The following is a 26,256-nucleotide window of genomic DNA, read 5'->3' as shown; positions in this document are numbered from 1 at the left end:
GCTGAATTTCAAAGGCCATTTGCAAACCATGGAGGTGTTAGTGTTTCTCAAAACAAGAAAGAAAGAAAGAAATGGCAAGAATTTTTAATCATGAAAAGTGGTATGCAACCAAAATCTAGGGGTTGATACCAGCTCTCCCAATAATAGATTATACATGTTTGTCTCTATATAATGTACAGTGTGACACACACAAACACATGTATGTAGAGACAGAAAGCATGGACTTGTGGGGTGGAATGTGGTGCTGGAACTTCCCTTACTACAGCACCCTAAATATGACTGGTACAGACACATAAAAGACAATGTCATTATCCCATGAAGTTTATGATGTAAGTTGAGGACACATGCACAAGGAGTGTGGTCAAGCATTGGGCACAGGCGGTAAAGGGAAGAGCAGGACAAGGTCAACATGAATAAAAGAATATGGCTGCTGAAGATGGTAAGGCATGTGTCTCTGGGGCTGTGTGTAATTTCTGTCTTTGTGTCTTTCTTTCCGCCTTTTTTCATGCTCTCAAATATATGTGCACACATACAACTATTAAAAGGGGGAGATTTAGGTTTTAGTGGGCTGTAATACCCCAGGATGGGCCAGGAAAAGGGACCTGGTATTTGACTCTACGTAGATCAATGTGGAGATGCTATGGCTCTTACTCCAGCCTAGGCTATGGGGTACAGCACTGCAGCCTCACATCCTGACTCAAGATTGGAGGGGTGGACTTCCTTACCCCAGCCCACTCAGTTTGCATAAAGCTCAGCTACTTATGTAACATCAAGGAAGCAGACCGGTGTTCCCTCTACAATATAAATACATAAAAGCCAAGCCAATCTATCCCAACTCAAGGACAACGGTAGTTTGTGTCTTAATGACCACTGGATTTATCTCGAAGACTTAACATAGATTATTTTCTATACTGAGCATCTCATTTCTGAAAATTAATGAGTGTGGACCACGCTAGATTGTAACCTTTCAGGATGTGGCCATGGATTCTGCTTTTATTCTCTGTGTAGAGCGCACAGAAACCATGATGCATCATGCAAATATTTAACAATAATTAGCCAGGCAGTCTTTGATGAGTAGCCTACCTGAAGGTACAATTCTCAGTGCATGCAGGTATAACTTCCTTTTGGGCTCAGGAGACCTTGCTAGCTATGGGGCAGGGCAGCTACTTTTCTTGAAAAATGACACATGGTATGTCTGGAAAATGGTGACATGCTTAAACACCAGGTAACACCAAGTGAACAGGGGGTTCTAGCCATAAAAATGGATAATTCATTTAGTACTGAGCCATCAGCAGTGCTGCACTGCTGGTTTTTGTACTAGCACTGGTATTTCTTATTTTGTGAATGTCATTCCAGTAAGGAGGAGCCTCTGCATGCCACTGCCTCTCTCCCATTCAGCTGTGCACGCTCTGTCTCCAAAGGATCTCTGGATGCTCCAACACCTAGTCTTAGGATTGCAGAAGCAGCCCAAGATCCATTGTGCATTGTAGCATGGACAACTGATTGGGGGCAAGGAGTTGGTTCGCTGATACAGATGAGGCCTTAGCTTGGCAAGCTGGCTCTGTTGCCTGTAGAAGCTGGGACCACTGGAGCGCATCACTCCTACAACATTGCTAGTGATAGTTAGTTAGAAATAATTTCTAGTGACTGACAAACATTTCCAGATTGGTCTAGCTCTTGGCCGGCTTGGAAAGCATTCGACTGGCTCCAAATTAACAAACGTTTAGGTCTGGATTCTACCTCAATATAGCGATGCTCTGAGTAGTTCCAGAGACCTAAATAGTCCTTAGTCATTTGAAATGCAGAATTATCATCGTCACAGTGTTTTCAAGAACGACCCTTCTTCTCCCTAGACTAGTCTGCCATGTTACGGGACATAATGAAATATCGTTTTGATTTGAGGTTTTTTTTAAATGAAATAAAATACAGACAGTACTATAGAGAAATATTCAGCATAATTTGAGCTTTTAAGAAAGGAACATGTACAAAGCTGCGAACCAGCCTGTGTGAGTGGCTCCCATCTCTGAAAGCTTCTGTAATTAGCACCATCAACACTTCTGTATTTCACAAAGCCATGCACCATGCTGTCATTCACTCCACTCTGTGTGGCTTTATTTATTTCATAGTGGCCTACTCAAAAGGAATGCTGCATTAGGAAATACATAATCATTCATAAGGTTTAAAAACAGTTCCTAATACTATCTGTTTGAGCTACTAAAGGCCGCAGTGATGCTTCCTTTTTCGAAGGACACATTAGGCATTATTTTGCAGGCAGGATAACTAAAGGCAACAGCAATAAAATCCACAGTACTAAATAATATGGCTTATCCAGGAAGCACACGAGTATCTTTGGAACTGACACCGAGGGCTCAATTAGCGCAACAACAAAAAATGGTGCTTAATCAGTTGCATTTACTGTCCTGATCTATTATTAGAATTAGATGTTAATTGGAGTCAGTCCCCTTTATATGCGCCCTCCCCTGTCTGCCTCCACAGACATATAGGTGACCAAACCTCCCTGGAACCCCCTCTTCACCCATCTCCCCTCCACATACAAAGGGTAGAACCTAGAAGCAGACACCCTGAGGGGGTGTAAAACATCACCTTGTGCAGATCTTCCAAGAACTCTTCCCCATCTACAAGGGAAACATTTGTATAAATCCAAATTCACACACCGCGAGATGGTTGTTTTGTGCCTTCAGCATGTAGGAATGGCAGTCTAATGGGGAAGGCACTGGACTGGACCTCAAAAAATAGTGTCCAATTCCTGGCTCAGTCACAGACTTCCTTGGGCACTTACCTACCCTGTGCCTCAGTCCTCCCTCTGTAAACATGGGATAACACTTTACTGCCTTGTAGGAGTATTGAAAGAATAAAATCTATTAACCATTCTCGGGCATCCAGATATTACAGTGATGAGAGCCATATAAGTACCAATCTAGATTAGGGTTGCCAGGTGTCTGGTTTTTGACCAGAACTCCTGGTCGAAAAGGGACCCTGGAGGCACCGTTGACCAGGATATCTAAAATGTGGTTGGCGGCGCAGTGGGCCTAAGGCAGGCTCCCTGCCTGCTGAGGCTCCACGCAGCTCATGGAAGCAGCGGCATGTCCCCGCTCTGGCTCCTACATGTAGGGGCAGCCAGGGGGCTCTGCACGCTGCCCGGGCTCCAAGAGCCAGCTTTCAGCTCCCATTGGCTGGGAACCACTGCCAATGGAAGCTGTGGGGGTGGTGACTGCGGAGGGGGCAGTGCGCAAAGCCACCTGACCATGCCTCCGCATAGAAGCAGGAGGGGGGACATGCTGCTGTTTCCGGGAGCTGCTTGAGGTAAGTGCCACCTGGAGCCTGCACCCCTGATCCCCTTCCATGCCCTGACCCCCTTCCACACCCCAACCCCCTGCCCCAGCCCTGATCTCCCTCCCGCCCTCCAAACCACTCGATCCGAGCCCGGAACCCCCTCCTGCATCCCAAACCCCTCATCCCCAGCCCCACCCCAAAGCCTGCACCCTCAGCCGGAGCTCTCACACCCCCCAATACCCCAACCCCCTGCCCCAGCCCTGATCCCCCTCCCACCCTCTGAACCTCTCAGTCCCAGCCCAGAGCTCCCACCTATACCCCAAGACCCTCAGCCCCACCCGAGAGCCTGCACCCCTAGCCAGAGCCCTGACCCCCTCCCACACCCCAACCCCCTGAGTCAGCATGGTGAAAATGAGCGAGTGAGTGAGGGTGGGGAGAGCGAGTGACAGAGGGAAGGGGATGGAGTGAGCGGGGGCGGGACCGGGGTGGAGCATGGGTGTTTGGTTTTGTGCAAGTATAAAGTTGGCAACCCTAATCCAGACAGATGTGAAAATAGCAAATTTGGGTGCAGGAATTATTCCTAGCTACTCAAAACCTGGCTGAGGCTTCTCAGTGCTACCACAATAACGACAACTAGTGAAAAGTCACCACACTTTCTTCAGATTAATATAGTTGCTTTCTTACCCTCCAGACCAGTGGTTCTCAACCAGGAGTCTGGTGCCTCCTGGGGAGCCGTGAGCAGGTTTCAGGGGGTCAGCCATGCATGGCCAGTATTAGACTCACTAGGACCCCGGGCAGAAAGCCAGAGCCCCGCTGCACAGGACTGCAACCCAGGGCCCCAAGCCCACCACCCGGGGCTAAAGTTGAAGCCTGAGCAACTTAGCTTCGTGATGCCCCCTGTGGCGTGGGGCACTGAGCAACTGCCCTGCTTACTACCCCCTAACGCCAATCCTGGCTTTTATATGCAGAAAAACTGTTGTTGTGGCACACCTGGGCCATGGAATTTTTATAGCATGTTGGGGGTGGAGGGGTGCTCAGAAAGAAAAAGGTAGAGAACCCTTGCTCTAGACCTTTGTGACCATCATCATCAAACACAGGCAGAGTGTACATAAGACCGCCATGCCAACTAGTGACCACCATTTATGGCATCACACCAAGCACCACGTAGTGGAGTTCCCAGATCTGGCTCAATTCTGCAAATCCATGGATATTTGTGGGGGGCTATGAGGGCAGCACCAGGCAGGGGTAGGGTGTCCATGCACTCCCCTCCATGTCGATGGACAGTTTGAGAACAGGGTGTGCTGGGGTGTTTGGGTCCATCCTGGTGACATGGCCAAAGAGCAAGCAACACTGCTTTTGAATATAATGAGCCACTGAAGGAAGGCCAGATCTCTACAAGACCGTGACATTTCACACAAAGTCAAACCACATTACGCTGAGGATTTGGTCCTGACAGCACACATGGAATGCCTCTAGCCACCCCAACTCTGCCTCTAAGAGAGGTCCAGGTTTGTGATTAGTACAGCGATATAGGTCAGAGGTGGGCAAACTACAGCCCACGGGCCACATCCGGCCTGCGGGACCCTCCTGCCTGGCCCCTGAACTCCTGGCCCGGGAGGCTCGCCCCAGCCCCTCCCCCGCAGCCTCAGCTCACTGCGCTGCCGCCGGTGCAATGCTCTGGGCGGTGGGGCTTCAGAGCTGCGGCTGCCTGTCCTGGTGCTCTGGGCGGTCCGGCTGTAGTGCCGCCAGCCACCGGTGCTCCAGGCAGCGCGATGAGGGCAGGGAGCGGTGGGGGGGGCGGGGTTGGATAGAGGGCAGGAGAGTTTGGGGAGGGTGGTCAGGGGCCAGGGGTGTGGATAGGGGTCGGGGCAGTCAGAGGGCGAGGAACAGTGGGGGTTAAATGGGGGCAGGGGTTGGGAGGGCAGTCAGGAAGGGAGGGGGGTTGGATGGTGCAGCGGGGGGCAGTCAGGGGTAGGGGTTCTGGGGGCAGTCAGGGGACAGGGAGAAGGGGTGGTTGGATGGGGCAGGGGTCCCCAGGGGGCAGTCAGGAAGGAGGAGAGGGGGTGTTGGATGGGGCAGTGAGGGGCAGGGGTTCCGGAGGTGGTCAGGAGACAGGGAAGAAGGGGTGGTTGGATGGGGCAGTAGTCCTGGGGGGGCAGTCAGGAATGAGAGGAGGGGTTGGATGGGGTGGTGGGGGGCAGTCAGGGGTGGGGGTTCCAGGGACTGTCAGGGGACAGGGGGTGGATGGGGCAGGAGTCCTGGGGGGGCTGTCAGGGGGCAAGAAGCGGGGGGGGGGGGTTGGACAGGGGTAGGAGGCTGGGCCACGCCTGGCTGTTTGGGGAGGCTTAGCCTCCCCTAACTGGCCCTCTGTTCAATTTTGGAAATCCGATGCGGCCCTCAGGCCAAAAAGTTTGCCCGCCCCGATATAGGTAGTATACAGATTTGTTAGATCTTCAACTCTGTCTCAGCGTAAAGACATTTTCTGACCCTGCAGCCCAAGAGTGAGATTCATGTGTTGATCATCTAAATAGAAAAGGCATTTCCATGGTCCCCATTACCTTCGTCTCTGAGCCCCTCACAATTTTTAAATGTAATTATTCTCACAATACCCCTGTGAAGTAGGGAAGCACTATTATCCACTTTTTACAGATGGGAACTGAGTTACAGAGAGGCTAAGGCTACGTCTACAATGCCACTTATGCCAGCAGAACTTATGTCGCTGACCCACCCCCCTGAACTACATAAGTTACACTAACATAAGCACTGCTGTGGGAGAGCTTCTCCCGCTGACATAGCTACTGCTGCTCATTGGGGGTGGTTTAATTATGTCAATGGGAGAGACCTCTCCCATCGGCATAGAGCAGCTACATGAGAGATCTTACAGCAGCTGTACACTTTCTAGTGTAGACAAGTAAGCCTAAGGAATGTGCCCAACGTCACACAGGAAGTCTGGGGTGGAGCAGGGAATTGAACCCACTGAATCCCAGGCTAACACCCTAACCTCTGCACCATCCCTCCTCTCCTACGAGTATTGATTTTGAGATGGTGTGAGCAGCCGATACTGAGCCATTCCAGGAGACTGGCACCCATCTCCATGCGACAGAGGCTGGGGAAAATAAAGGGAATTCCTGCATTAGAACCAATCCAGGATCATATCTCCAAGCAGCCTCCCTCTGGGAGATACCAGAGTACAAGGGAGTAGGATTGGGGGGATTTTTCCTGGATTGGTATTTCGTTTTAAAGTTTATAAACTTGTTGGGTAAAATGAAGATACCCATTGGGTAACTTAAACGGAGGCACAGTGATTTACAGCTGAGAATCTAAATTCACTGGCCTCAAAGCATGTTCCTACCTCAATGATAGTTCCACAAGGGAAAAAACGGGGAACGAGAAGAAAAGAGCAATTTCTTCCCCCTACCTCAGAGAATAGGTTGTAGAAGTCTCCTGATACTTGAGTGCTATTTTATTGTAGGCAAAAATGCCTTGGTATTTTAAAACATGAATTTAAATACCACGCTGTAGAAACAGTATCACCCTTCTGGCAACAATACAGGGAAAATATATTTTCACAAACTGTGATGAAGCTAACGGCTCATTAAATAAAAGAAAATTAGCTAAGGACTTGGATGACTTGGAACTGCAGGAGGCGGCATCAGAATTAATAGATCAGCAGATCCTTCTAGGGCTCAACTCCTACAATCAGATCCATGCAGACAGACACTTATGATGTGTGGGGGTCAATGTGCAGAACAGTTTGCAGAATTGAGTCATAAATCAGTGTTAAGGCTCCTGTTAACTCCATGAGCTGTGAAGCTGAGCTGCCCCAGAAGCAGAAGAGAAGCCAATCTTTGTCCCTAGTTCTCCCTTGATCCAGAAGGGAAGTAAGCTCCATGAGTCTTTTACTTGGCACAGCTTACTTCCCACTCCCTATTGATTCCAATGTGCGGGCCAGCGCAGGGAGACGTGAGGGGGACAGAGTCAAGGCATCACCCAATCCATACCCATATGTGCTGCAGGGAGCATAGCAGTTCCACAGGGCTGATCTCCCCCTTGTACTGTGACCTGAGATGCCAGTAGCCCACTCAGAGAACTAAGCAAGAGACGTGAGTTTGAGAGATACCCCTCAGAATTTGGTTCAATTTCAGAAAGCATAAGCCTGTTTTTGTTTAAATGAAAGTCATTCTCTTAACCATACAGCCCGTGAGTCAGCAATACACTTAAGGCAGATGCACAGCTTGAAGCATGTACATAATTGCCCTGGTTTTAAGGGAACTACTTGTGTGCTTAATAGGAATGCAGGTGCTTCAGTGTTTTGCTCCACTGGGGCCATAAAGATAAATAATGTACGTGTGGAGATGTATTTAATGCATGGACCAACAGCCACTTTGCAAGCTGGAAAGTACAGAGAGTACGGAACATATATTAATTATATATGTAGTAGTTATATTTTCCCCCAAGGATGTCTTGGACAGGCCTCTGCAGGCACAGCTCCAAACGGGCACATGCAGGCACAGCTAGGGTAATACCCTAGTAGAGCACCACTATGGGCACTGTACACATATGTAGTAAGAGAGAGTTCCTGCCCCAAAAAACTTAGCGTAATTAGATAAGACAAAGGATGGAAGAAAAGAAGTACTATGATCCCCATTTGACAGATGGGAAACTGCGACAGAAAGATTAAATGACTTGCCCAAGGTCACACAGAAAGTCTGTGGCAGAGCTGGGAATTCTAATTCCACAACTCCTGAGTTCCAGTTCAGTGCCTTAGCCTTAGCTACAAGCCCAAGGTTCCTCTCTCAGCTAATTAGGCAGCTATTTAATTTGAGCATATACGTGCTAGTTGGTGGGTGCAAAATCTGCAGGGGCAGCTATAAAGTTGGCCCTTTATAATATCTGCATAAAGTTGATGTGGGTTATTACGGAACTGAGTTCTACAGGTTGGTACCATTCACCCAACTGTTATTACAAATAAACAGCAGTTGTGAATAAATGGCAAATTTTGGGTTTACTGGAATATTTGCTATAATTACTCACAACAGGAAAGCTGTGATCGCAAGCTGTGCCCAGCATAGCGTTTATAGGGAACGTATTCTGTAACTGAACTAAGACGGCACCACTACAGCTGGAAATTAAATGCCTTCTGAAATTTACACTGTTTAAACCAATCAGTTCATTGTGTTAACAGATTTGTGATAACATCGCCCGCTTAGTGCGTCAGTAAGTGAACTCTTCGTTAAGCCTTATTTTTTTTTTCTCACTGGCTAGCACTTTCTCTAGTCCCATGGCATCATACTGGGATGTCACAAATAAACAACTGAGACCTAATTACCCGGCTGAGCATGCCAGCAAAGAAGACGAGCAACAAGGGAAAAGACTCACTGTATTAGCACCAAGAGACTCACAAAGGGGTAACCTATTTCAGAAAGCTACCTGAGCAACACGCTTAACGCCATGATGTTAAATCTTTAGGTTTGCTACTTAAAAAGCCTTGTCCCCAAATGTTTGAAAACCATGAAAACCCTCACATGCCTACATGCCGTGATTTTAGTTTTCAGAATAATCAGAGACATACATTACAGAAAGGAATACGTGAATATAACGGAATGCGGTCAGATCACCTGGTTAACTCAGTCCACTTATCTTCTTAGGGCCAGATTCCCAAAAGTGCTCGGCACCCACACCTGGAGCTGGATTTTCAAAAGAGTTCAGCTTGCATTTAGGCACCAGACCAAAGTGAGAGAAAACTGGGAGCTGCTGGGTGCTCAATTCTTTTGAGAATCCAGACACTTTGTGTAGGTGCCTCAGTGGGAACTGAGAAGTGCTGAACATTTTTGAAAATCTGACCCGGCGGGCAAGTCTACACTGCAGCACTACATCGGCGCATCGTCTGGAGAAGACGCCCTGTGCCGACAGGAGAGCGCTCTCCCGTTGACATAATTATGCCACCTCCGCAAGAGGCAGAAGCTATGTTGGCAGGAGAGTGTCTCCCACCCACATAGCACCGGTATGGACAGCACTTAAGTCAATGTAACTTGTGTGGCTCAGGGGGGAATCTTTTTCACTCCCCTGGGCGACGTAAATTACATCGACTTAAGTGGTAGTGTAGACAAGCTCTGAGTGTTTTCAGGCTTCAATCCTGCCAGGGGCTGAGCTCCTCAACTCCCACTGAAGTCAAGAGAAACTGAAGACACTTAGCACCTTGCAGGATTAAAGTCTTATCCTATAATGTGTTATTTTTTTAAAATACATTCATGGCTGTAGCTTCTATTGCTGCCTTTATTTAAGCCCAAAACAACAAGTTATTTGCCTTCCCCAGAATATTTTACAGTGGCACCCATCACCTCAGTATCTGAATGCTTCCCAAGAGACAATAATCAAGCCAACACTCCGGATACTGGTGAAGAGTCAGAAAGCCATTTTCATTAGAAAATTCACATTTATGAATTTAGAAAGCTCTGGAGGAAATAAACAAGGTTACCTCTAAAAAACATTTACTTTAGTGGATTAAGAATGGGAGTGGGAGACAGGATGTCCTAAACTCTTTTCCCATCTGTGCTACTGATTGCATGTAACACTTTGCATTTACAAATGTAAATGTAGTGGATAATTATCACTACTCCCATTTATCTCAGCATCAGCTTCTCCATCTGTGAAATTAAGTGACAAGACAAGAATACTCAGTCACCTATCGCATATTTAGTTATAATCAGGTATAATTTTTGGATTTCACTTATGGCAAAAGGCAGTAGTCCCATTTTGCAGATGAGGGAAACTGAGGCTAAGAAAGTTTAGCTGACTTGCCTATGAGGCAATGTAGTCTAGCGGACTGAACACCAGACTGGGAATTAAGAGACCCCTGTTGTATTCCCAGTCTTGATTTGGTAGTGTTTTACACACACTGCACAGGAGTAATTGGCTATGCAATGTGAAAGGCCTGGGAGAATTAGCCCCTGTGTAATACGGGCAAGATTAATAGCCCTCAGTCTTATAACTGTCCTGTTAGCTTCCCTTGACACTCCTCTTATCTCCCCTTTTTCTAGCAATGGAGTATAAACTGCTACTATATATTTATACAACATTTATCATTGTTTTAAAAATGCTTGTGTGCTGGCTGTCCAGTCCTCTAGCCTTCTCCACCCTTTGTTAATATATTCCTCCTCCCTGTCATTCATTTTGACGCCATCCCTAGTTTACTTAGTTTCTTCCCCTTTATTTTCTGACACCCACCTCTTCTAGGAAACGTTTCTGTGTCTGGCATGTTCCCCTCACTCTTCCTGGTGAGCACAGACAACTGTTGCTATGCGCCTCAATTATCTCATTAAGTGCCCTGTCATAAACATACAGCTAAGGGTATCATAAAATCCCTCCTTACCTATAAAGGGTTAAGAAGCTCAGGTAACCTGGTTGGCACCTGACCGAAAGGACCAATAACGGGAGAAGATACTTTCAAATCTGTGGGGGAAGGTTTTTGCTTTGTTCTCTTTGTTGGTTCTCTCCAGGTCAGCAAGGAATCAGGACAGGGAAAATACATCTCCCAAAGCCCTACTTGAACTAAGCATCTAGATTACAAAAACTGTAAGTAAAGCAAGGAAATGCGTTAGTTTAGCTTTTGTTTTAGCTTGTGAATTTTCCCTGTGCTAGAGGAAGGTTTATCCCTGGTTTTTGTAACTTTTAAGTTTTGCCTAGAGGGAAATCTTCTGTGTTTTGAATCTGATTGTCCTGTAAAGTTACCTTCCATCCTAATTTTACAGAGGTGCTTCACTTTTTTTTTCTTTATAATAAAGTTCTGTTGTTTTAAGAATCTGATTGGGTTTTTAGTGTCCTACAAACCCAAGGGTCTGGTTTGTGCTCACCTTGTTTATTTTTCAAGCCTCCCCAGGAAAGGGGGTATAGGCTTGGGGGGATATTTTGTGGGAATAGGAACTCCAAGTGGTCCTTTCCCTGATTCTTTGTCTAAATCACTTGGTGGTGGCAGCATACCTCAGTCCAAGGACAAATAGAGATTTGTGCCCTGGGGAAGTTTTAACCTATGCTGGTAGAAATAAGCTTAGGGGGTCTTTCATGATTGTCCCCACATCTGTACCCTAGAGTTCAGAGTGGGGTGGGAACCCTGACGCCCACTTACAAGTTCTCCCAGACCCCAGTGGCCTCTGCCTTCTTATATTTTTGACTTCACATATTTTCCCATCATTTCATTTTTCAGCTCTAAACACCTCTACAGTTTGAATTGGCATCCACTGAACCAATAGCTTCTTAAACCATTCCTAGCAGCTTCACAGTCACTAGCAATCTTACACATGGTTGCCCCACAACACCTGGACCCTAGGGATGCCTGGAACACCTCTGAACTCTGCGAAAGTTCAACCCCAGATACAAACTTGGTGGCTCAATTGTCATCTGTAAGGAACATACAAGTGTCCCAAAGACAGAAGCCAAAAATTCTAGTAAACAGTGATACAAACAGCACAAAAAATAATGCAACAATGGGTTAATATCCAAGTTTAACCATTTAACATCAACCATTAATTACATCCTCCTGCATCATTTAAATACTGAAAGCACAAGAAAAATGCCCTCTGGGTTCAACATCATTGCTGAGTGGAAGCCCTGTAATGGGACAGAAACAGGATATATAATATGCAAGATTCCTACGATAGTTTTCCTTGGTTTTTCAGGGCATCTTATTCTAATGATTTCATACCCACTTTGCATAATCTCTCAGAAATGTTTTCCAGTTGAATTAAATTAGGCATTTTAAATATTCACATAACAAATGATTATGGAGTTCTGAGGCCAGGATCAGCATATTACTCATTAATCTCATCTAAAATACTTACCACCAGAGGAATTTTACAGTAGCCAAAGATATGGTAACCTACTTACATAGACACATTGTGGAGGAAGCAAATCAGAAGAGAAAACTGTAAGTGGGGCAGTAGACAGGGCAATGGTAAAGCAGAATGTTGCCTGCGTCTTTCAGGAAGTCATCTTTTCCCTCCACAAAATATCTGCATGACCCCAGGTCCATGTGGGGGAAAAGTGGCCAAGGCTAGGGTCAGGTGGGGAAGCAACTGCACTACACATGCTCCTCATCAAAACTATCACTGATCTGAAGGGGAAATCAATAGAGAGTTAATGCTGTGTTTGGCAGCCTAATCGCCAACTGCACATGCTTTGGAATCATGGACTGCAGCTCAGACAGGGAGTCATTGGCAGCATGGCTACTGGCCCTGCCATGCTCCCATGCTACAGAAAGGGGCAAATACCCAGCAATGAGAAGGAGGGAGAGTTTGTCTAAAGAGTGCCCTGAAATCTGTGGGGACAGGAGCCAGGATCCTTTTGGATTTGTTCCTCTGAATTTGAGACTGCGTCCCTTGCCCATTCCACAACTCTGGTCCTCCCACAGACTGGAGCGAGACTATGCAGACTAATAGCTATGTGCAGTTAAATGCTACACATCCCTAATGTTCCAGCAGTGCTGAATTCACCCAGGCTAGGTCTACACTAGAAGCCTTACAGCGCCACACCCCTGAGCGACATAAATTTTGCTGATACAAGTGGTAATGCAGACATGATGTTAGTAAAAGAAAGATGGGGAAAGGACAATAATGTGTTCGCTAGGACCTGAGCTTTAGCAGAAGCAGATGAAGTACCAACACAATTTCAGATGCTGGAACTTGCTTGAAACTGTCAGGAACTGAATGCACAAACTCCCACTCTTTGGCATCTGCTCAAAGGACTGGGGACTTATTTTTCTTGTAGTACTGACTTTATACCATGTTGACCACATGCTCAGTATAATCATATGAATTTCTATGGATGATAAATCCCATTTGATCCAGACAGTATGGTTTGGAACATTAACAATCCACGTCAAGCGTCTATCTAAGGCTTCTCTCGTTCACTAATGGCATTTCAACAATTATTATTCTACATCTAGTGCCTTTATCTAACCAAAAGACCAATACTGTAGCCCATATTTTCATAGCGCATGACAGACCATCTGAAAGCATATGGCATGTGTCCCTTCTTGAACAAATTTTCCCTTGGTATCACTTGCCTTTAGCTAGTGTCATAGCTCCCTCCTCCCTTTCCACTCCAAACCCCTAGAACAAATCAATCACAATCCGACATGTCTGCTTTCACTTCTTCCTACTTTCTCTCTCTTGCTTCCTAGGCTTCTCCCAATCCTTTCAGTCTATTGCTGCTTTGGGGCAAGATCCTCTGACCATCTATCATCCTCCTTGTGCTGCTCTGGTGGAGCAAAGAGAACAGAAACTGGCTGGATTTTGGCAGCTGAGGATTCCCCCAGTGTGAGGGGTCCTTAGTTGGCATAGAAGTGCCACCTCCACTCCTGACCCTGGTGACCATGCCAGAGGAGTGTGAGAGGAAGTATTCTCAGCTGGCAGACAGCCCCTTGGGGACTGCTACCATTTGCTGCAGACTAAACTAGCCATTCCTGGCTGTGTGCCTTTTCTAACATGCTGTCCCCTAAATGCCAAACACTTCCCACTTCTCCAAATATCCTCTCTCTTCTCTTTCAAACCCATTTCTAATGGGATCATTTCCTAACTTCTCCTCCTCTCCAGTAAGGTCTCTCTACCCTCCTTTTCCTGAACTATTGTTCTGAGTCTTGTCTTGACACGTAGTGTTGCAAGACTTTACAAAGATAGCAAGACATGTTCCTTGCCCCAGAAAGCTCTCTCTGTGACTTAATAATATAAGGATGACAGATGTACAAGACAGCTTCTGGAACGCAGTGCTGACTGCTGTTTAGTGTGGAACTGGGAAATAAGACTTCTTTTCATTCCCTACTGTGCCACACCGAGGAGGAAGGTAGCCGCTCTATGCCTCAGCATCTCCATTTGTAACATGTACAGAGCAACACAGATGCCTCACAGGGTTGTCTTGACACTTAACTAATTTTTAACACCTTTGAGAACCTGAGATGAAAGGAGCTATAAAAGTATAAACTATTGCCACTGTTATTTATTTACAAAGGAGTCTTTGGAATTACTTTGGGTACACTCTGATGATCCTTACTCATATCAGGTAGTATTTATGCTTGCAAGTATTGACTAGTATAATTTACTGAAAGTAAGGGTTGTGGAATGGACCCTAAGTCAGTGCAGACTATATTATTGCTGAAGGACAAGGAACAAAACACTATAAAAAGTTGATAAGGAATCTGTCACTATCCAGTGTTTTTCCCATTGGCCAAATCCACATGAAGTCCTTAATCTCTCCCCTTTGTGACTGTTGTGTCAAGAGCCTGCCTTAGTGTATCGGTGAGAAGGAGCAAATCATATCTGACACCATGACAGCAACATCACACTCACTGTGAAAAGGCTGAAGTTATTCAAGTGCTCACAGGACTATTTAAAGAGTTCAATAATCTTTTCAGTTAGAATTTCTACTTGATTTTGAAGGGAAATATTCCTCACACTAGCTGATTATTTAATCTGCGTGGGTAAAAGTGTAGCAGTTTTGAGAAGTCTAGAATGCTCTTGCACCATTAGCAGTAATCAGACATTTTAACAAATGAATTAATATAGAAAAGATCAATTTAATTCAACATGGTATTGAAGTATTTTCACTGACTACACCGTTAATCCAAACATTGACTGGCATCTCGTCACAACTTCCATGAAAAACTTTCATCTAACTGCAAAGAGGCATTGGAAAAAATTTCTCCTTCCTAGTAGAATAATTTTCTTTCTGTTTAAAGAATAAAGATGTTTTTTTGTTTAAAGTCTAAGACTGCAAGTCAGGAGATCTGGATTTGATTCCTCTATTCTTGGCGGTGCTACAAATTTCCTCTGTGATCTCTTTGCACATCACTCAGGCCTAGGGTGACCAGATAGCAAGTGAAAAATATCAGGATGGGATGGGGGTTAGTAGGTGCTTATATAAGAAAAAGCCCCCAAAATCAGGACTGTCTCTATAAAATCAGGACACATACTCAGGCCTAAATTTGCAAGAGGCTCCAGTAATTTGGATGCCTCAGCTTTTGAGTACCCAACTTGAGACACACAGGGACTGGTTTATAGAAGTGATGTGCATTGTAGCACCGACCGAAGTCAGTTGAAATTGTGGGTGCTTGACACCTTTGAAGATCAGGTAGAAGGCATCTCAAGCTGGGCTCTCATTAGCCATGTGCCTGCTTATATATTCTTTAGTCATTTATTTCCGATAAAGTGGTAAACTATTTGATATTTTACTTCTGGATGCTAGTCTATTAATAAGCAAGTCCCATCATGGGTGCAGAAAGTACAGCCTGTAATGGGGCTTATTACCAGTGGCTGTTGAGAAATTGGGGCACTGCATTCAGATAAACAAGACGACAAATGTGCCTTCATCCCAGGTGTATAATTGGTGGCATCTAGAATCGCAACAAAGAATGCAGTTTGCTTTCAGCATGACCTTTGAACAATTGACTGCATGAGGTTGTAAAGGCGCCTGCGGGTGGCATAACCACTTCAGGGTCAAGAAATCCAAGTATCTTTGGTAGCTGATTAGATGAACAGTTTGTTCTAGATGGCTAAGTTGTCTCATTGAGACAAATTTATTTGTTTTGATTGTTAGCTTCTTGACATTTGTTTTTCCTCCAGTTATTGTGACAGAGGTAAGAGTCTGGGTTGTTTGGGTGCCTTAACTGTGCATTACTGTACTTCCAAATGTTAGGCTTTCTTTAATTTTAACCTGAATTTCCTCAGTTTCTGAACACTGCTTCTTGGAAACACGTCCATTATCAACACACACTCCCTTCTCAACTCCATCTTCTCAATTTTGCTAACTTCATTTACAAAGAAGTGAAATGCTTAGGACATGCACTGAGAGCCCAAGAAGGCAGAAAGCCAGATACCCTGCAGAGTCTTGGAGCTCCACAGTGTGCTAGGACCAAGGCAAGTTAGAGCTCCACAGGACAGCTGAGAAGACAGGGTGCAAGAAAAGCTGTGGAGCTTAGTTGCTCTGCTTGATTCCTGACTTGCTACCTAACCTTTGTGCTTCAGTTTCACCCCATCTCCCCAGCTTTCATTCATACCTTTGATTCCTGCTCCCCATCAAGCCTCTTAGTCTCTGCAGTTGTTCCAAAGCTCACAAGACCAGCTGCAGATCAGCAGGAACAATGGGCCAATGCAGACTTCACAGGAAGCCAAAACAGGGGCTGCAAATGATGTATGGATTACGGATGTATAGGAGATGATTTAGGAAAGCAAGAGGCGCAAAGGTCTACTAGCTCCAGGGGAAGCCTGTGGACTCTGTCGGGTTGCAGGAACTGATGGAGCCAGGGGAACTCGGAATATCCAGCTGCCTGTGTTGGGATTTGCTTCTGATGGCTGCCACCTCCCTCTTATTCTCTTTATACATGACAGCACATTCTAAATCCAAAGCACCCTTCCCTTGTATGAACAGGATGAAGTAATTTTGTAGCGGTGCTCACTGAAGTCACGAACCCCTGGATTCTACAGCCCTCTTTTGAGCCTCACAAACTTCCCTTTTTGCTCCCGCAAGCCGACATTGTAGTGCAATCATCATGGGAGGGGCGGCCTACTGACAGTTGTGTGTGTGAAAGGGTGACCACCTTGCTGCCTGCTCCCTGCTGGTGGCGTGTTTGTGAAGAGTCTGCTGCCAACTCACATGGCACAGCAGAGTGTGAAGATCCTGCTGCTACCAGCCTCCCCCATGCAGGGGAGATGGGGATTCTGTTGCCTCCTTTATGCAGGTGTTGAGATTATGATTTACCATCCCTGCTGGCAGGGAGCCCATGAAGATTGTCACTGGAGAAGTACAGCAGCATCTGTTTCATGCTGCCTTTAAGGGATCCTCATAGGAATTAGATTGCTGGTGGGAACTGCCTCAGATCCAGAGGCCTGGATGTGTCAGTGCCTCTATTTCTTCCCCACCAGCATGGCTTAGGGCGGGGAGATCGTTTCCTAAATCCTCTTAGGATCCAGAAATGCCTTCAGAAGACCCTTGTTTCAGTAGGACTTCATTTCTCTAGGGAAGGGGAGTTATGCGGCTTGCAGGGAATTGGTATTGGCAGGTTATCTTGGTGGCACAGCTGATGTAGCTACTGAAGCCAAAAACAGATCTCTGAGTGGGATGCACCTGGAAATAATATTCTACCCTGTGGTGGCGGGGAAAGGTGAGTTGAAGATGCCAGGAGAAGGTACTTTAGTTATGAATACTGGCTACCAGTGGCTAGAGCAGTGTTGAAATGTTCTGCATTGTGTGATACGTGGATGAGCTTTGCATTTTCTCTGCAGTTAGTCTTTAAAAGCCTCTGTGGAGAGTTGACTAGGGACTTCTACTTCTCACCTGCAGGTCAGTCACAGTCTCTCTGGGTCATCATAACAAATGGACACACCCTGGATCTTGGTGGAATCAAGATATCCATTTGTTAGTTTTATCAAAGGAATTTCCACAAACTTAGTGAGACTGAGTAGGATAAAATGGCTTCTTCCTATACATTTCTAGAACTTCAATTATGTACAACGCTCGGAAGAGTATAGGAAAAGCATAACAGTGTTGCCAACTCTCATGATTTTATCAGAAATCTCACAATACTGGGCATTTTTCTTAAAGCCCCAGCTTCTGGAATCATGTGATTATGTGAACTCTAAGCTTCATTTACAAATAAAAGTTTCTAGCCCTCATGGTTAGAGAGAAAAGCTTAAAAAAGTGAACCTCAAAGGCCCCCAAATCAGGATGCAAATAAAGAGAACCTCAAAATCATTCTGACAACAAAAATTACTACATGACCCCAACTGGGGGGACTGAAGCCTGAGCCTGCATGAGCCCCACCGCCCCGGGCAGCGGGGGGAGGGGGAGGGAGGGAGGTGTCCAAAGCCAAAGCCCAAGGGCTTCAGCCCCAGGGAGGGGGCCTGTAACCTGAGCCCTGCTACCCAGGGCTGAAGCCCTCTGGCTTTGGCTTCGGCCCCGGGCCGTTGGGCTCATGCTTTGGCCCAGGTGGTGGGGCTCAGGCTCCAGCCCTGGACCCCAGCAAGTGTAAGCCAGCCCTGGTGACCCCATTAAAATGGGGTCATGACCCACTCTGGGGTCCCAACCCACAGTTTGAGAACTGCTGTTTTTAAATATTGGGAGTTTTAAATCAGTCATCCATGATGACTCAGGATTTTTGAATGCTTGGTGGTGGCAATAGTGACATAAGCAAACATATTTTGTTTGCAATACACAGGACACAGTTTGTTCTAAAATATTAGTTTCAATAAATAAGTTACAACTGGCCAGTCTGTAGCAGGCCCATATGCAGGGGTGCATATGATGGGGTATAAGAAGCTCCCACTGCCCCATCCCCTTGTGCAGCCAACATAACAGGCTGTCACACAAATTGCAGTTGTGCGTTTAGGGAAGAACAGGCACTGCTTCCTCTTTGTGTCACCAGGACGCATGGTGCGCCCAAGGGACAAGAGTGGGGATGAAGCAGTGCCATGACCACGCCCTCGCCTCTGCACTGGTCCAGAGAGCAGCCTGATTGTACCAGGGAACAAGCTGGACCCTCCCTTAGCAAATCATCTGATAGTGGTGATGCACTGTTCCTTAGTCAGCTCTTTGGCTAAATGCCACAGTTTGGTACATCATATTTTAGCCCCGTGTTTGAAACCAGAATAAGATTCTTGCTAATAATCTCTATAGAAATCTAGGGCAGAAGTAGCAGCAAAATGACAGCTAGATGGGATTAACCCTAGGTGTTTATCACCATGAATGATATTGAAAGACTACCCCGGCAATATTCATTATATCTCTTCTTTCATGTTCGTGAAACAATAGTGATCTGGCAATTGCTGCTTTGCTCTCCTTCCTTTCTCCAAAATTACAACTGGACCCAAGCACATTAGTAAATTTAACATCAGCCTGGATGAGGTTAATGTGTACATTGCAGAAGCAGTGCTTGCCAAGGTGAAGGGCTGTGCTGGCAGGCCGTCAGGCAGAAACAGGGCTGCACTAGCAGAAATTCTGTACTTCCCCTATGGTAATTTTGCTGCAGCTACTTCCAAAATGACTGTTGCTGAAGGATGTATTTATGCAGTAGATGAAGTCATAGCAAACAGGGGCATTACAGTAATCATGGACTGCATTATATTACATTTTACAGGGTGCAGGAAGCCATCAGCCACACGGCAGTTGGAATTTTTATGCGTAGCACTCTCGGTTTTATAGCCTATTAGACTCATGAGCTCTCCAATGCCCTAGGTTATATTTCTGCAGGAATATTCTCTGTACACTGTACATGCACACCAACTGCTGAGTTTGAAGGTATACCAGAGTGCTTCTGTTTACTCATGTACCTTCTGAACATTAGTGTCCAGCAGGGTTCCCCGCTTACTTCTCTACCATAGGTTCTTGTGGATCAAACTAGTTCTATAAAGAGACCTATGCAAACTTGGTTAAAAAGAGTTTTGTGTGGGAAATTTTGATTTTGCCCCCCCAAAAATAAAAAAAAAATTGATTTTCTGTTGGGAAAGTTTAAATGAAATATTTCATTTTGGGGGTGGGGTCAGTTCAAACCGAAACATTTTGCCTTGGAGAACCAAAGTGAAATGTTTTGTTCCGGGCCAATTAATCTGTGTCTGCCTGAGCTGCTGCGGTGCCTCATGGAAGTTACAGTTTGGTTGCCTGATGGCCCCTTTAGCCTCTATGGACTGGTATCCCATGATGCACTGTGGTCCTTCTTCAGGCGGGACAGACATTCTGATTTTTCAATCAGCTCTACTATTTTCATTTGTCTCATAAGTCTTTCTATGCCGCATCGGAGCTCTCTGTTAACATTTCCACTTCTAAGTACAGATGCTCGCCTTTCTATATAAAAGTACAGTAGACGTCAATGAAGTGAGACAATTACTACGGAAGAGATTCCAAATGCGTTGCAAGGAAGCTACACACAGATTCACACTTGTGAAGTTGCGCAAATTTACTACCTAAGCACAGAATAATATCCACCTGCTCTCTTACCAGGAACATAATGAAAAGCCTTACATTTTACTTGACTATAACAAGTCAAACCAAACAAACCTTGCCCCAGGCAAGTGGATGAGTAGAATTTTGCAAAGCTGGATAAAATGGCTCACCTAGTCGATTCTGGTGATTTCATGTAAACCTAGTTGCAGTTATTAAGAGGTGTAAAATGAGGTTTGTTAGCACACATTTCCCACTATGCAGGTCTTCACTCCATGACCAATCTAATTCCCTAATTATTCATGGCTGCAAAATTCAGCAATATTGCTTTATAAACACTGTAATGCTTAGGTTAAAAAGAATTCACGAACATTAAAGTGAAAGTATTGTCAGAGCAAGATAACCCCATGAGCCTCTGATAATCAGGACAATCAGTTCATTAACACAATTCTGTCTCCGCTAGCAAGTGCCATTACAGAACAGTCAGTCTTCTGTCTCTCTAAAGCCACTAATATGCCTAAATACATTTCCTTTCCTATGCAGTTTACATCAAAGGCTTGCTACAATGCAGTTGGCTGCAGTATGAGGACTTCACAAGTTCAAAACATCACCTTTGTCTTTAGGCATTAAACACCAGATCTACACTTTAAGGGAAAAAAGGTTATTATGACAGCGCCCAATAGAAAACGAACCACACTGTGCATTGTATCTCACTCTAAGTCTCTCTAGCTTCTTAAAAAATGAAGGGAGAATTAAGTAATGAAATAGTAATACAATAAAAAATAATACAAACAGCAGCAGCAGACCTTCAATGAGACTTAGGCTCCTAAGGGCCAGATTTTCAAAGGTATTTAGGCACCTAAAAATGCAGATAGGTGTCTAGTAGGATTTTCCAAAGCACCTAAACAGGGATGGCACCTAGCTCCAACCATAGAATCTGTTTAGCTGCTTATACAATTGAAAATCTAGCCTAAAGGCCCTTTTGAAAGTGGGACTTAGGCTCCTAACTCACTTTGGGGCTTTTGAAAATGTTCTCCTGTCTGTAGGTTTTTAACAGTACTGAAGAAAATAAATTACACTTGTCATAAATATAAAGGGAAGGCTAACCACCTTTAAATCCCTCCTGGCCAGAGGAAAAACCCTTTCACCTTTAAAGGGTAAAGAAGCTAAGATAACCTCGCTGGCACCTGACCAAAATGACCAATGACGAGACAAGATACTTTCAAAGCTGGGGGGGGGGGCGGGAAACAAAGGGTACTCTCTGTCTGTGTGATGCTTTTGCCGGGGACCAGAGCAGGAATGCAGGTCAGAACTCCTGTAAAGAGTTAGTAAGCAATCCAGTTAGATATGCATTAGATTCTGTTTTGTTTAAATGACTGATAAAATAAGTTGTGCTGAATGGAATGTATATTCCTGTTTTTGTGTTTTTTTGTAACTTAAGGTTTTGCCTAGAGGGATTCTCTATGTTTTGAATCTTATTACCCTGTAAGGTATTTACCATCCTGATTTTACACAGGTGATTCTTTTACTTTTTCTTTAATTAAAATTCTCTTTTAAGAACGTGATTGCTTTTTCGTTGTTCTTAATATCCAAGGGTTTGAGTGTTCACCTATGCAAATTGGTGAGGATTTTTATCAAGCCTTCCCAGGAAAGGGAGTGTAGTGCTTGGGGGGATGTTTTGGGGGGGGGGGAGGATGTTTCCAAGTGGGCACTTCCCTTGTTATTTTTGTTAGACGCTTGGTGGTGGTAGCATAAAGGTTCAAGGACAAAAGGTAAAAAAGTTTGTACCTTGCGGAAGTTTTAACCTAAGCTGGTAAGAATAAGCTTAGGGGGTCTTTCATGCAGGTCCCCACGTCTGTACCCTAGAGTTCAGAGTGGGGAAGGAACCTTAACAACACTCCTCCCACATGTATGGAGTTTGAGCCTGCAATCTTTAGATAGGCATCACTTCCACTGAAATGAATGGCTGTTCGACCTGAGGTAGAGCAGCCTCCTGTTCCAAAATTCAACAGGACTGTGTCATGAGGTCACATGGTGTATGTCGTACACAAGAAGGTAAGTTTGGTGAATTGGAAAGCTTCATTCTATTGTGGGCTATCGTGTGCTGATGGTGATTGCATTTTTACTGACCCTTAATGAAATGACTGTTTCTCCAGTTATGATTTTGCTTTCTGCTGATGTAGTCTTCACTAATTATAACCAAATTCTGTAGGAAGTCCTGACATTGCTATTGTTTTTCATTTCCTGTCTCTCAAAATATTCACTCTCTATCCTAGAGAAAAGCCCAGACTACAATACATTCTGGGAAAAGATTAAGTATTTAATTGCTCTGATTTTTTTTTTTAAACAGTGCCTTCCAAAAAGCAGACTTCTTTTCTGGTGGAAAATGTTTGACAATAGAACAGATGTGCACAACTGAGGCAACAGCACAAAAAAAAGTAATGGCATGTTGAACTATTTTATTACAAAGAACATATTTTGAAATCTCTCTCCAGAGAGTTGCAAAATATTCAGCTTGGTGAAATAGCTACAAATGGTTATGTGTCAGTGTCTCATCTAATCAGAAAGCCATTTCTTCTTTGCCCTTTTAAATCCATTTCTTGATGCTGGAAACCTGAACATCAAGTTTTTCCAATACATTTTGTACGTATATCAATACTGATAATAAACTATCCAGCACTTTACATCTTTAAAGGGATGTGCATAGGAATTGTCAGTTGGATCAGACCCAAGGTCCAGTCCAGTAATCTCTCTCTGACAGTGGCCTGACTAAATGCTTCAGAGGAAAGTATAAGAACCCTGCAATAGACATATGTGGAGTAATCTACCCCCCACATTAGGTCTCATCCTGATTCCTAATAGCTAGACAGTGACTTAAGACCGGAAGTATAAGGATTAATATCCCTTCCACAAAATTTGTTATAATTAATTACAACAACTCTGGATATTCTTGATATCCATATAAATGTCCAATCCCTTTTGGAATCTTGTTAAGTTCTTAGCCTCAATGATTTCCCATTGCACAAGAGTTTCACACTCTCATCACATGTTGTGTGAAACAGGATTGAATTTGATCAGTTTTGCATTTCTCACCTTTTAATTTCCTTGACTGTCCCCTCTGGTCCTGACCAACCTAGCCTGTATAAATATTAGTTAAGCCTAAAAACCAATCTGTTAGGTAAATATTATTATCCCCTTTCTATACAAGGGCAAAATTGAGGCAGATATGATATTCAAAAAAGAGCCAGACTTAACCCACTGGAATTCCTGGCTCTGTGCTTAGTCCTTTAGATCAGACTTCCTCTCTATATTTATATGAACTAAGCATGTATTTTATTGTAATCCCTGTTATCTGTCATCAAACTACAAATCTATTTTGAGAGACTCAAATACACAGTATCGAGATTCATAGAACCTACAATGAAACAATGTTTACAACGTCACTAAATAACTGCTCAGTTAACTGATGTTTATAAATCTGCAGGCTAGTTTGCTCTGCACTGATCATATTTCACATACTGTGCTTTATGTCCTTACTTTACAGCTTCACCATTCACATATTCCTGTCACACCCCAACCCGTTCCCTGACCCTTATTTCTATTGGCACGTTAAAGAAATTCCAGGCTGCAGTTCCCACTCCTTCTTTAGTGCACCAGAAGAAGCTATAGTGAAACATGAGCTGGAAAAATGCCATGGCTGCTACTCTGAAAACTATTAAAAAGAGACACCTGACTAGAAATATTAAAGTCTCCTGATAAGCAGGCTACTGCGCCCGAATTTCATTTGTATGAAGGGGCACAATTAGAGGTTACAAGTGCCACTCAAAGCAACATATTACAGCAACAAACTGCTAGAAGATTTGGCCGCTATTTCTCATTTAATTACACACAGCACTTCTAGAAATTTACCATAGATGCTATTAAATAGTTTGGACAGCTTTCATCTTTTCATCAGAGAGGCCTTTACTGTACTGCAACAGGAAGACCTCTTTCTGTCATATACAGCATAAGATTTACAAAGTCCCATAGAAAGCCTATTTCATGTTACTCCCATGCTCCAGGCCTAGCCCTGCTCCCCTTGAGTGAACTGCAAACTCTTGCTGATTTCAGTTGCAGCAATGTTAGGCTCATAAATCCCCTTAATGCATACCCACATCACTATACTGCACAATCTTTGGGTAAGAGAGAATAAACAGAGGCAGGGAAATAGGAGGATCTCTATTGACTCCTCATGACACAGGAAACAGCAATATTGAACATGGCATAGCAGAGTTATATCCTCTACTCTTTTTCACTGTTCCAGGGGATATTTAGCTTCTGCTTGGAAACCCATCTGAGATGAGCAGAAAAGCCCTTTACCACAGATTGCAAAATCCTTTTCAATACTTTGCCTTGCAAAACTGCATACTATGAGGTAATGACTGAATATGGTTATTCTTTGCCCAAGATATTCATACTTCTCTTATACCACCTGCCCCAGCTCCCTCAGACAGATTCCCCCCTAGTGCTCATTGATGTGAGCCACCTTCACACCATATTAGACTAGCTAAAGTGCAGAGTATTTCCAATTACAAAGTGATCATTTCTTACCTCTTCATACTTTCCTCTACTTATTTCTACACCGTGTTACTCTTGTGGCAGCAAATTCTCATTTTTAAGATGTTTGCATGTTTCAATATTAAGTAGCAAAGGCTTGTTTTTTAAAAATAAAAACACTGCAAGTACTGGTTTGAGCAACAGGGTGGATCTGACAATCAGAATACATAAGACTGCAAGACAGTTACAAACCAGAAGAATCAGTTTTCTTCTTTTGTTGTGCTATTTCCATTTTTTAAGAGTCATTTTGTGTTTCAAGTATGCATTCAATTATTTCTCCATTTCCTTTCATTTTTCTTCAGCTGTTCACACGTCCTCATTTACAGCTCTATCAGTCCTCACTATTTATCAAGCTTGCTGATAAAAAAAACACAGTCACAGACACTATTCAACAACATTCCACTGTGCCACAAATGAGAAATGTCAATAGAGCTACTCTATCCTTCTTCTTACATAGCTGCCATTTCATGATCACACATGCACACAGACAGCAGGCAGACAACAATATACATAGATAACAGATGGGTCTATAGTGTTTCAGATTTACCTATAACTGTGTCCTTCCATCAGAACTTTAAGTGTGTTTTGCTTCTGGCACTATGATTAGCAATCCCACAATAAAGACTGTTAAGAAAAATGTTGCTCAACATTAGAGATAGGAAGAACAGAGTCCAAAAAACTTGGGTGCCTCCCTGTAATGCTTCGGGGGGTTACATGTGAACCCCTAGAGATCTTACAAACTGGCAATACTGCCATTGGGACATGTAGTTCTTAATGGCCAGAAAAATTAAATACAAAATGAAGATCCAAACATAGGTGCTGGAACTAGGGGTGCAGCAGCTCTCCCTGGCTTGAAGTGGTTTCCATCATATACAGGGTTTACAGTTTGGTTCAATGACTCTCAGCACCCCCACTATATATATTGTTCCAGCACCCCTGTATCCTAATGAAAAGAAGGATATGTACATCTAACATAGCAAAGACACAAACTGAGTCTGAAATAAAAGGACAGATAGACACTGTATGAATTTTCTAAAAGGATTTCAGGGTTTTTTAAATTGCACATAATCTGTTTCTGAAGTGAAATTCATATTTGCATTTAATTTTTCTCTCCAGGCTGTCCAGGTCATTCCTAGTGTGGGAATATGGGCAAAGGGGAAATAATTCCACAGAGGAGGATTTCTGCTCTCCCTCTTCTTACTTTATTTTGTTAGTTACGATGCCAGTGTTGACAGTTAAGAAAAAGTTGTGACTAGTATTTAAATTGTCTGGTTCTTGGGCCTCAATTCTGCATCTGTTCCATACATAGAGAACTCTCACTGAGTTCAGTGGGAGTCCTGGGCACAGCATGACTGAAGGATTAGAGGCTGCAATGATGGGTGCCAATACAGGAATCTAGATAGACAGCTCAGGCATCTACTAGGGTGAAAACATATGACTTGATGC

The 26,256-nt window shown here is 44.2% G+C and overlaps 1 protein-coding gene across 1 annotated transcript in view; it reads right to left on the bottom strand.

Moving 5' to 3' along the window:
- HSPA12A (heat shock protein family A (Hsp70) member 12A) overlaps positions 1–26,256 on the bottom strand; it is an 86,369-nt gene that overhangs the window by 14,984 nt on the left and 45,129 nt on the right. The gene's annotated exons all lie outside the window — the stretch shown is intronic.

Source organism: Lepidochelys kempii, chromosome 7 (genome assembly GCF_965140265.1).
Source record: "Lepidochelys kempii isolate rLepKem1 chromosome 7, rLepKem1.hap2, whole genome shotgun sequence".
Lineage (NCBI taxonomy): Eukaryota > Metazoa > Chordata > Testudines > Cheloniidae > Lepidochelys > Lepidochelys kempii.
The sequence above is the reverse complement of the archived record's forward strand: the minus strand, read 5'-3'. Positions and strand labels throughout refer to the sequence as shown.